The sequence below is a fragment of the Uloborus diversus genome, chromosome 2 (genome assembly GCF_026930045.1).
Source record: "Uloborus diversus isolate 005 chromosome 2, Udiv.v.3.1, whole genome shotgun sequence".
Taxonomy (NCBI): domain Eukaryota; kingdom Metazoa; phylum Arthropoda; class Arachnida; order Araneae; family Uloboridae; genus Uloborus; species Uloborus diversus.
In genome coordinates, this window is record NC_072732.1 from 120,314,372 (window position 1) to 120,327,525 (window position 13,154).

Sequence of the window (13,154 nt, forward strand, 5' to 3'; positions counted from 1 at the left end):
TACTCGGGGTCGGTTAAATCAGGCGAGCGAACTGCGAGAGATGGACCACTAGCGCCACCATTGGCGATGGAATAATCCGGTCACTTTTTCGCCCCGCTGCCAAAGGAGATGAGGCTCCTTCTTTTAGCCTCCCTGAGTTGAAGTCCCGTTTCCAGAGAACCGGAGAAACCCTGCAAGAGCTCGCGGCGGACATCGAAAGACTGTCTCATCTTGCTTTTTGCGACTGTCCTGCGGATGTTCGGGACAACCTGGCACTCAACTACTACATCGACGGGGTTCGAGATCCGGAAATCCAGAAAGCTCTACGGATGGCGGATGTCAAAGACCTGAATTCTGCTGTTGTGTATGCGATGAAGTTGGAGGCCGCCCAGCAAGCAACCCGCAAGGATCGCCATTCGATCCGCGGCGTCAAAACTGATGAGCCTGATCCGGTTTCGTCACGCTTTGCTGAACTGGAAAAGCAAATAAAAGAAATTGCAGGAATCGTCAAAAGGACTTCGGCTCCCAAGTACCAAAATGGACAATCACTTAAGTGCTGGAAATGTGGCGGCGAGGGTCACTTACGAAGAAACTGTGAAGCTCGCCAAGAAACCAGAGGGAAGAGCACCTCTCCCTCCCAGGTCCAGGAAAACTAAGCCATGGCAATCTCGCGGGGCGGAGGTCGCCAAATTGGAATGAGCCCCATCTTAAAGTTTTCCAGATTTCATCGACGAGTGGCGGCAGTAATGGACTGTTTGTTTACGCATATGTAAACGGGTTTCCATGCGAACTGATTATTGACACTGGAGCCAATGTTACGATCATTAGAACAGATGTGGCTCGTCAATTTGGACTCAACATTCTGTGGACGCCGCCCTGCGTTACCCTCCAAACTGTGACAGGTGACAAGATCGAGATTGAAGGTAAAGTGAACTTAGAAATTGTGTTTGGAAATGCCATTTACCATCATACCGCATTCGTTGCTGCTATCATAGACCCCTTCATTCTCGGATTGGACTTTTTAAAGAAGTATGACTTCAACCTCGATTTCAAGACTAACGAGCTGCACTCGACGAGAGAAGACATAGCAGTCTTTCCCGCAGAAAGTGATGTAAAATCCGCTCATCAAATAATTGCCCAAACAGATTTATCAGTTCCCTCAAGGTCAGAATCATTAATACCCGGCTCCATTGAAGAAAGCAATAGTTTTAGATTTGGACTCATTGAATACCCCAACTTAAGCAATAACCCAAAAGGAGTGCTGGTAGCATCTACGCTTGTTGACCTTTCTAAGGATGTAATTCCTGTGAGAGTCGCCAACGTGAGTGAAAGGCCAAGGAATATCCGGAAAGGTGAAGTGTTAGCAACTTGTACTCCAGTAAACTGCATCATTAGAAGAATCAATTCCCCCGAGACTGTGTCTTCTGAGTCCTTGACATCGAAGTTAATTGGGAGTGCACCATTAACGAAAGATCAAAGAACTGCTGCGGAACAATTGGTGGACGACTTCAAGCATCTGTTTTCATCTACATCGGAGGATGTGGGTCGGACGAATTTAACGCAGCATAGGATCTACACTGGAGAACACCCCCCTATTAAACAGCATCCAAGACGACTACCGTTCGCCAAGAAGGAAGAGGTTGAGACCCTCCTGAAAGAGATGAAGGAGAATGATGTAATCGAACCCTCATCCAGTCCTTGGGCCTCTCCCATCGTCTTGGTCCGAAAGAAAGATGGCTCCACCAGATTTTGTGTTGATTACCGACGGCTGAATGAAATCACCAAGAAAGACAGTTACCCTCTTCCACGGATAGACGACACCTTGGACACTCTTTCCGGACACAAGTGGTTCTCGACCCTGGACTTGAAGAGCGGCTACTGGCAGGTTGAGATACACCCTGATGACCGAGAAAAGACAGCATTTACAACTGGACAAGGCTTATGGCAGTTTAAAGTGATGCCCTTCGGCCTCTGCAATGCACCAGCTACGTTCGAGCGTCTTATGGAGACAGTGTTAAGAGGACTTTCCTACGAATCCTGTCTGGTCTACTTAGACGATATTATCATCGTGGGACGCAGTTTCGAAGAACATCTGGCAAATCTTAGGAAGGTGCTGCAAAAGCTTAAGGAAGCCAATCTGAAGTTAAGCCCGTCCAAATGTAATTTGTTCCGCCGGGAAGTGAACTACCTTGGTCACATCATCTCTTCTGAAGGTGTACAAACCGATCCAGAAAAGGTATCTGCGGTCAAGAGTTGGAGTCGTCCCGAAAACATCCATCAGCTGCGAAGTTTCCTGGGGCTCTGCACGTACTACAGGAAGTTTGTAAAAGGTTTTTCCAACATTGCACGACCTTTGCATAAGCTGACGGAGAGCAAGCAAAAGTTTGAATGGTCCAAAGAATGCGAAGATGCATTTCTACGACTGAAGGAGGCTTTAACATCAACGCCTATCCTCGCCTATCCTCAGCCTGAAAAATCCTTCATCCTAGACACTGATGCGAGCAACGAGGGCATCGGAGCTGTTTTATCCCAAGAATTTGACGGAAATGAACATGTCATCGCTTACTGGAGCAAATGCTTATCCAAGTCGGAGCGAAATTACTGCGTCACCAGAAAGGAGTTACTGGCCATAGTGAAAGCTGTAGAACACTTCCATCATTACCTCTACGGCCGAAAATTTCTGCTTCGGACAGATCATGCCTCATTAACTTGGCTTTTGAACTTCAAAAATCCGGAAGGCCAGATAGCCAGATGGATACAGCGGCTCCAGGAATATGACATGGAGATCAAGCATCGAAAAGGGTTATCTCACGGTAATGCTGACGCTTTATCAAGGAGACCCTGTCCTGAGAACTGCCACTATTGTTCCCGAATCGAGAAACAGTATGGAACGACTAGCCCTACCGCCTATCAGGTGACAGTGACTCCAACATCATCAGAACCTGATCCATGGAGTGATGACCAAGTTCGAAAAGATCAACTTGAAGACCCCGACATAAAACCAATTTTAGAGTTCATGGAAAGTGACAGTCGACGCCCTAGCTGGCAGGACGTTTCCATCTTCAGTCCTGCAACAAAAAGATACTGGGCTTTATGGAATTCACTCCATTTACGGAACGGCGTGCTACACCGGAAATGGGAATCTGACGACGGTAAAACATCTAGGTGGCAGTTACTACTTCCCCGATCAAGGATTTCAGATGTTTTGAAAGAAATACATAGTAGTGCGACTGGAGGACATTTTGGTGTCTTGAAAACCCTCAATAAAGTTCGGGAGCGCTTCTTCTGGAGCAAGGCGAAGGATGACGTGGAGAAGTGGTGCCATTCTTGTGACGCCTGTGCTGCTCGTAAAGGACCGAAGAAGAGAAGCAGAGGGAAGCTACATCTGTACAACGTTGGAGCTCCTTTCGAACGAATTGGGATCGACATCCTGGGTCCTCTACCAAGAACTGCTGATGGGAACAAATACATTCTTGTTTCCATCGACTACTTCACCAAATGGCCGGAAGCATATCCCATTCCAGATCAAGAGGCTACCACCGTAGCAGAGACTCTAGTCCAACATTGGATCTCGAGATATGGAACACCTTTGCAGATTCATTCCGATCAAGGGAGGAATTTCATCTCTGCTGTGTTTAAGGGCCTATGTCAAATTCTCGGAATTGAGAAAACTAGGACAACACCACTACATCCACAATCGGACGGCATGGTGGAGAGATTTAACCGCACAATCCTAAATAATCTCTCGCTTATGGTATCCAGAAATCAACAGGATTGGGACAAGAAGCTACCTTTGTTCCTGCTGGCCTACCGCAGTGCTGTCCACGAGACTACTGGATTTGCCCCATCTCAGATGCTCTTCGGACGAGAGCTTCGGCTACCTTGTGATCTCGTCTTCGGTCGTCCTCCGGATGCGCCTTCATCGCCTGAGGAGTACATCCAGGATCTCCAGGCCCGGTTGGAAGACGTTCATAACTTCGCACGAGAGCGAATCAACATCGCGGCGGAGAAGATGAAGACCAGATACGACACAAGGTCTACTGGACATGAATTCAACGAAGGCGACAAGGTTTGGTTATGGAATCCCATCCGACGGAAAGGTCTTTCACCCAAATTGCAGTCGCATTGGGATGGACCCTACAAAGTCCTTAACCGACTAAATGACGTCGTAGTGAGGATCCAAAAATCACCTAATGCAAAACCTAGGGTTGTACATTATGATCGGTTAGCCCCATACTATGGCCATAGTTCATGAGTATTACGTAAACAACCATGGTTGATAACATAAAAGTTGTAGATAATTTTTTTTTTTGCTTTTAATGTTTAGTAATATTTCTTGTTATTATTGTGTTTTCTGTATCTGTTAGTTATTAATTAATGTGTATATTTGTAAACTTGTGATAGAAGTTTGGCACCCTTTCTGGGGATTGTACTGCCCGGGACGTGCAGTCCTTAGGAAGGGGGCAATGTTACAAATTCTGTAAATAGTAATTATTGTAGTAACGTAACCTGTAAATAGTTTCCCGTAATGAATATACAACCCCTTAACATATGGCTAAAGTATACAACCCCTTATTCTTTTTTTTTTCTTATTTCATTCACTGATTTTATCAATGGAAGTGTAGTTGTAAAACGGTCTACGCATTTCTGGAAGCAGAAAGAATGTTGTGGAAAATTCTTCGATGTTTATAAAAGCCGTTAGCGATGGATAAAGGGGGGAGTTTCGATTGATATTTCGAACTGATAGCATTTTGCTCTGTTTATAGCGAGGCATTTCGCTGTGTTGTTTTCGTATTTGGAAGTAAATACGTGTGTAAACGTTGGGTTTACGGTGTTGTGTGATAATTGCTGATGAATAATTTAGCAGTTGTTAACGGTTTCTCCTGTACATAGTGTAAATAAATTTCCTGTGTTTTTATCAAGAACTGTATCTTCATTTCAAGAAAGTGGAAGTCGCACCGAATCCGTTACAATAATTTCACCATAATTGTATAAAAATACACGGTATTACTTAGAAACATTTTCATAATGATTAAACCAAGAGGATATTAGTACATAATTTGTACTTTTTCCTATCAACGAAGAATGAATGAATAAACGATTTAAAATAATTAATAATAAAGTTGGGAATTTAGACATATTTTTTTTTCCAACTATTTCTTTACATTGCAAAAGAAATAGTTCTCAAAAAGATGAAAATATAATGCGATACGTCACAAATCTGTAAAAAAAACTGGGAATTGTGTAAAAGGAAAATTGATAAGTTCTTTTCTTCAATAAATTCTTTTCTAACGATCAAAAAAAAAAAATCTGTGATTCAAAAATTAGTATGTACTTCATAATTATAGCTAAAAGCCAAATTAAGAGGTTTTTTTTTTTAATGTTTTTGAAAAAAAATTTTTTTTTTAGTAAATATTATGAAGACAACACAATACTTACAAAATATCTGCTGAATATTTGAGAAAGAAAACCTAAAACTTCCCTGCAGAAAAGAGATAAACATACAAAAACAATATGGTGAATGTGAAAACCCTTGTTTTCGTTTTACTTTAATTTTCGCTAGCTCATCATTATCGCGAAAATTTAAGCCATGCGAAGTATTTAAACTTTCTGTTCTATTCACATACAATTCACTAAATTTTTTATCTCGCAAAGTCACCGATACGTTCATTTTCGCAAAAATTACGACTCGTGTAACTGTTTTTACAGAAGGTAAATGGTTAATAAATTGAAATAAATCTGCATTTGTTTAAAAAGTACTGTGTTACTGTGTTAAATAATCCTACATTCTCGATGAAAAATACTAAAATTTTTAATTATACAATTAAAATTTGAATTAACAAATTATCTGTTAATTCTTACTCTTATTAAGCGAAACAAACAAAAAACGAAGGAAAAGAAAAACATATCTCCGAGCGCTCCGAGCGATGGAAGTTCCCTCCCTCTCCTTCTACGTCATCTCACGTCACCCCGAGTCTTGGCAATAATGGTTGCCGAAAAGGAGCCAAATTTTTATTCTTTTACTAAATAAAAGTAAAGAATTGTTTTGTTTAATGATGTATATATTCAGCACACCGACAACGTGATGTGGTTAAGGTATCCGACTGCGTTAAAATCGACATTTTCGATGAAATATTCGTAATTGTTTTTATGATTTCATGTTGTAGTCTGATTCAATAGCTTTCCAAAACTGTCTTAGTTTTTACTCTACGTGAATTACAACTGGAGTTATAGCTGTATTATTACAGAGTCGTACACTGAACTCCAGACCGGAAGTTGCATTTAAACACGTTTTCTGAAGAACGATATTTTTGAAGAAAGTTGTCTACTGTAACAATGATATCTCAAAAAGTTATTCGAGTATTGATGGGAAATTTTCTGAGATAGTTATTAGTAATATGCTTGATGTTTTCCTCTAAAAGCTAAGCTGAATTTCAATATTAAGTAATATTTTCATGCGGATAAGTTTAAACAAAGGCGTTTGTTTACGAAAAAATACCAGTATAGGAACTTTGTTCGGCTATATTTCAGTACTTTTTAAAAAAATAATGAAACTTTTAGAGCAAAACACACATTAATGTCATACAAATGTATTGCTACAAGGGTTTGTGTGTGGTTAGAACCAAATTTTGTCCATAGCTGTTAGCGTAAGACACGTTTTTTAGCTATTTTTCTTCAAATTTGTCCATTTTTTTAAAAAATAATATTTTAAAAACTTGTTTTTACATTTTTTTCATGGTTTTGAAACATATGCAGTTAAAAAATAACATTTAAAAAAATGTCCAGGTTATTTTTCAAAAAAATGTCTTCGAACGCAGTCGGATACCTGTGGTTAAAAACCGGTCATTTGATAACAAAAAGCAAATGGGTTATTTTTAAATATTTTTTAAAGCTTGCGAGCTTCCTCGTAGACTCCAATGCTAAGACCATCTCCTAAGCCTAACGAGGGGAACATTGGCGAGATTCGAAGGTTACACTCTACCCCAATCCGATTCGACCCCATCCGCTCTCCAGGGTTACTATACAGCTCAATAGTCCACCACCTCCTGTACTGAAGGCTACTGAAGGCCACCGGACTGGTTACCTTATATGAGTGTTATCGTACTAGAAAAAATCCAAGTCAAAGGCCAGAGATCCTTATTTGACGGTTTAGCGCCCTCAACAATCGCCAACGCTTGCGCCAATCTCAAATTAAATTTCGAATTCTTTGCTTTTTTTTTTTTTTTTGAGCAATAACATTGCTTATTGTTCTGACTTGGCAGTTTTGATGTCCTCTATGATTTTATTTTTCCCCGCCTCCCGCTGCAGCACCACCGTCAACCGGCCTCACGATGCTGCTCCTCTTAAGCGAGCAAAGTCTCCAGGTTGCGTCCATATCCAACATACACACGCATACACACACACGCATACACACACACACATACACACACACACATACACACACACATACACACACACATACACACACACACATACACACACACACACACACATACTCACACACACACACACACACACTAATGCCTGCACATATAGACACAAACACACACGCCTACTTACACACGTACTCATCGTGATTGCGAAAAACATAATTTGAATTCCAGATGTCAAATATTCAAATTAATTTTTTTTCTTACTCTTTTTTTTCCACTAATGCTACTCACAACTAATGTTTCACTCGTGGCTTTAGAAAATCTCTATTTTACAGTTAAATTAATTTTGCAAATATAAAGGTATTTTAGAAATCTTACACTGTAATGAAGAATAAAAAAGAAATGAAAATCTTTGAACTTTAACAATCGTTATTTTTTGCAAATTAAATTTTTTCAAAAAAAGAAATATTTACTGAACATTTTAGATTTTTTTTACATTTTGCGTTTAAAAAAAAATCTGATCACTAAATTTTTTGTTGTCATTTCAACAATTTAAAGTCGCAACTCCAGAGCTCGAATACGCTACCTTGCGGTGATTAACAATACTAAAGAAAAAGGTAAAACATTCCATTCCACGTGTTTTCTTTGGGGTTGATTACAGGCTTCAGACAGTGTGGTGTAATGTATTTTCAGAAAAGAAAGCTTCCCACAAACACGATGAAAAATTACTGTCATTCACAAAGCGTCGTTATAAGTTGCGGCATTTTTTTTGTTTTACCTTTTTCATCCGCCATTAGACTGGCTGCAGCGCCCTCTATAGTTTACTGGAGTTGCGAATAGAATGCAGCTACTAAATTCACAAAAATTTGTAGCTAAAAACTTGTTTTATTAGTTTGTTGGGAAAGATGTCGCCAAGGAAAGTAAACAAGAAGAAAATATTTCACTAACAACTTGAGAATTTTTCAATATTGCTTCCTTTTTTGCATCCTCCGTGTTTGCATCATATTCATTTGATTACTTTGTGTTGTAGATAGTGACGCTTAATTTACATTTAAAAAAATTAGTTGCTTTAATAGCCGCCCGGCCCAATAAAGTGTTTCTTTCACGTTGATTTGCAGCTTAATTACAAAAGCATAATTTTGAAACGTTACATAACGTTTTAAAACTATTAAAATTGATATGTTTGGAGTTAGTAGCAAAAGAAACTATTCAAAGCATTGCTATTCTCACTGAAATTTATAAATGCCAAGCCGTTAAAAGGTGTTCGAGTATTTTTCCCACGTATTTTTACATTGATTAATTTTTGTAAGGATTTCGGTCTCTTTATTCGGGTGATTAGACACTGTTTCTAGAAAGAAATGTTTTTGGTCTAGCGTAGTATATTATGCATTTTAGTTCATTAAATAAACAAAATAACGTTCCTTTACCAATTTGTGTATGACTTCTCAATAAAATTACTTCAATAGTTTTGCTGCAGCGACTGAGTGAAATTGGTGAATGTGAACCAAAGACAAATAAGAAGATCTACCTGCAGAGGTGTCTCGAGATTCAATTTCTTTGGTGAAAGTGTAAAGTAAATCCCACCAAAAACATTCTGTAAAAAAACTAGCCAAGTCTCGATGGAGCTGCTTGTTTATCTCTAAAAAGTAATGAAATCTAGACAAAGTCATGACAAGTCTAAGGTTCCTTACTGCGATTTCTTTATTATTATAGTTAATGTTGTGTGACTTGGCCGTTAAACATTCTTTATACGTTAGTGGGTACAAGTCAATTTTGTTTATACGTTTTCCAAGTGGCAATTTTCCATCGTCAATGGGTAGCGGTTCTGGCGACAGATTGGTGCAATGGTGTCATGGAGCACCTGGTTTTGTACCCTTGTGTACCCTTTAACGGCCAAGTCACACAACATTAACTATAATAATAAAGAAATCGCAGTAAGGAACCTTAGACTTGTCATGACTTTGTCTAGATTTCATTACTTTTTAGAGATAAACAAGCAGCTCCATCGAGACTTGGCTAGTTTTTTACAGAATGTTTTTGGTGGGATTTCACTTCTTTTTGTAGAAACATTTAATTTGTGTAATGTTCGAGTAGACTAAAGCTATGCTAGATTAAATTGGAAGATGGGTCCCACTGCGCTGGACTTTTGCAATGACAGTCGATTTTTTTATGTACCAATAGTAGAAGGGGGCATTACCATATCTCTAATACAGCTGAGGCTGAGACCAGCTAAGGGTTCTTCATTTGATACTTCAGACTTTCGATTTTTGACATCAAATGAAGCGACCCACCAAGTTGAATATTTTTTATAAAGGCGGTATGTCGATCTCTAATAGTTTGGTTGGGCTCTTGTGTTTTCTAATCAGGGTCACTCCAGATCTTCGGTTAGCCTAGCTTTTATAGTTTTCCCTTTATGTGGCCATTAAACCCTAACTCTGTACCAAATTTCACCTCTCTGAGTTTATGGGAAGTACTAGTTCTATTTTGATGATCATGAGTGAGTGAGTGTCATAAATGCGAAACTTTGCTTTCGCTTAACTTCGGAATTCAATGACCTACAGACTTGAAATTTCGGATTTTAAGTATGTGATTATAGCTTACTGGATGACGAAAATTTCTGCGTCCTGGTCTCATCAGAAGGTTCTCAAATAGGAGCCTGAAAATGCGGCGAAATGATTCCAGTAAAGGATGGTACGGCAGTGTTTGCTTCGCGCTCGACTTGGCGGGGGCACTGCCGTGCCCCCAGATTATTGCTACATTCATACTTCTCAGGCTTCAAGTGACAAAAAGAATTATGTTTGTAAAATATATTTATACAAATTTGTCCTCAATGAAAATGTTATTTTGGATATTCGAGCCAAAATGCTGCCACACATAGGGGTCTGGGGCTGCCCCTGCGACCGGTGTTGTTTCTTATCCCACTTGGCAGACGGAAACATCTAGACTAAATTCATGAGCCAGTGCGCTTTTAGTCCCTCCGAAACTGCAGAAGGGCTGGAGTATAGCTGGTGCACAGCCGATGCAGGAAAAAATCGGTCTAGGAAGATTGGGCGCCGACTATTGGGCGCCGGGAACTTTGGGCGCCGAGCATTTTAGGCGCCAGGAACTTTGGGCGCCGAGCATTTTGGGCGCCGGGAACTTTGGGCGCCGAGCATTTTGGGCGTCGAGAACTTTGGGCGCCGGGAACTTTGGGCGCCGAGCATATTGTGCCCAGTATTCCCGGGGCCTAAAATGCTCGGCGCCCAATGTTTCAGAAGGCCAAAATGCTCGGCGCCCAATGTTCCCGGCGGCGAATTTTGAAACGCTCTCAATGCTTACGTTACGGTAGCTACCGGTTAGTTAACCACCTGACAGCTAATGATCACGTGCTCCAATCAACTGCTTAGAATGGTAACCGGTTGATCATAGAACGCTGGCGTTAGTAACCGGTGAGGTTCGTCGAACGCAAGGAATGTTTGCGTTCGCCGAGCTCAACTGGTAGCTACCGGTTAATCGATCACGTGACATCTAATGACCACGTGCTTCATATTAATACGGCAACCGGTTGATGATAGAACGCAGCGGTTAGCAACCGGTAACTCAGTGATCAACCGAGAACATTGGGCGCCGAGCATTTTGGACGCCGGAAACATTAGGCGCCGAGCATTTTAGGCCCCGGGAATACTGGGCACAATATGCTCGGCACCCAAAGTTCCCGGCGCCCAAAATGCTCGGCGCCCAAAGTTCCCGGCGCCCAAAGTTCCCGGGGCCCAAAATGCTCGGCACCCAAAGTTCCCGGCGCCCAATATGCGGCGCTCAATAGTCGGCGCCCAATCTTCGGCGCCCAATCTTCCCATTTCGGGAAAAAAATATGAGCAGCAGTGGCTTGATTCATATTGCATTTTGGAACATAAGACCAGCCACATGTCGTTGTGCTTATGTGTGTCCTCTTCCAGTCTGTTCAGAACCGTTAGACCTCCTCCACTGATATGGTTTGCTCGAAGTAAAATAGCACCAGGTCGAGCTCCTTTGTAAACACTCATGTATGGGAGCCCGTCTTCAAGAGGAACTGATGTTTTGCTTGACTCGGGTTGCAATTTCTGAGAAAGAAAGGCATTCATTATGAGGAGAAGCCCCTCTGTTCCCCTCACGAGCTCTCCAGTCAACACTCTCATTACCACACACATCTACATGTGACGGTTTTTGATGAGGGTGATAAAGCCTAGAGCACCACAGTAGCGACATGTCTCTCTGTTTCTTACTCTTTTTGTTACTTTCCTCAACAAAACCCTCTACTAATGTGCAACACTTTACTTTTGTACTCTTTAAAAAAAATTATATATATATATACACCGGTGTGTGCAAAAATTAAGGACCAGACGTTTTTTTTAATATAACTTTGTACAAAAGCTTTCCAAATCAACACATTTAATACCGTAAGATCCCCAATACGTAAGGACATGTGTAATGTAAGCAACACTTACTAAAGAGAAATCAGAGGGATAAAAAGAAGCTTTATTGAAAAAGTAGCATGGAGCGCAATGCGACTGAAGGCCGAAACATCCCTGTGATGGGTGTCCAGCAAGAAACATCCGGTCTTTAGTAGAATATATATGATCTCCCCCGACTGCTAGGCAGGTTTCACCGAAATGGGAAGATTGGGCGCCGACAACTTTGGGCGCCGGGGACTTCGGGCGCCGAGCATTTTGGGCACCGGGAACTTTGGGCGCCGAGCATTTTGGGCGCCGGGAACTTTGGGCGCCGAGCATATTGTGCCCAGCATTCCCGGGGCCTAAAATGCTCGACGCCCAATGTTTCCGGCGTCCAAAATGCTCGGCGCCCAATGTTCCCGGGGGCGAATTTTGAAACGCTCTCAATGCTTACGTTACGATAGCTACCGGTTAGTTAACCACGTGACAGCTAATGATCACATGTTCCAATCAACTGCTTAGAACGGTAACCGGTTGATCATAGAACGCTGCGGTTAGTAACCGGTCGACCGGTGAGGTTCGTCAAAAGCAAGGAATGTTGCGTTCGCCGAGCTCAACTGGTAGCTACCGGTTAATCGATCACGCGACATCTAATGATCACGCAACGGTTAGCAACCGGTTACTCAGTGGTCGAGCGGTTAGGATCGCCGAACAAAACCAATTACAGTACATTGGCGAAATGAGAAATAAAAACGAGCGCGTTCTATTAAACAGCATGGTGACCTGGATACATTAAAGCAACCCCGAGTAAAATGTAAACAGAGCCGCCCCTTTAAATTGTGAGGTAGAAATTGCAATGCGAAATATTGCTGTTTAAAGTTTTAGTTCGTTTTAATTTCACGATTTACTGTTTTTTGTGTTGTGAAATATTTCCGTTTTCGTAGGGTTTCTTCTGAATCTTAATTTACGTCTGTATTGTTGTTATGTTTGGAACCCTTTCCCCCAACTACCAATCACTTCTGAAGTGCTCCAAATTCAGAGTTAATTACAATACAATATGAATAGCAACCCCTTCTGCAAGTTTTCCGGATTTTTCGCATGCCATGAATGTAAGGGAAAAAACGGAAACAAACAAGTTCAAAGGGTGCAAGAATGCACTAGCCAAGGGCACTCACTTTGGCTCCCCTCCCCCCTCTAACTTAACTATCACAGGTGCTCTGAATTCAAAGTCAATTATACAATATTTGCTGTAAACTTCTTTGATAGGGAACATTTTAATATAATTAAGATTTTGGTGCAATCTGCAAATTGTTATCAATTATCAGTTCATTCAGGCAAAATTAACAAGGCTCAAAAAAAAAAAATTTTTTTTAGAACTCTGAATATATTATTA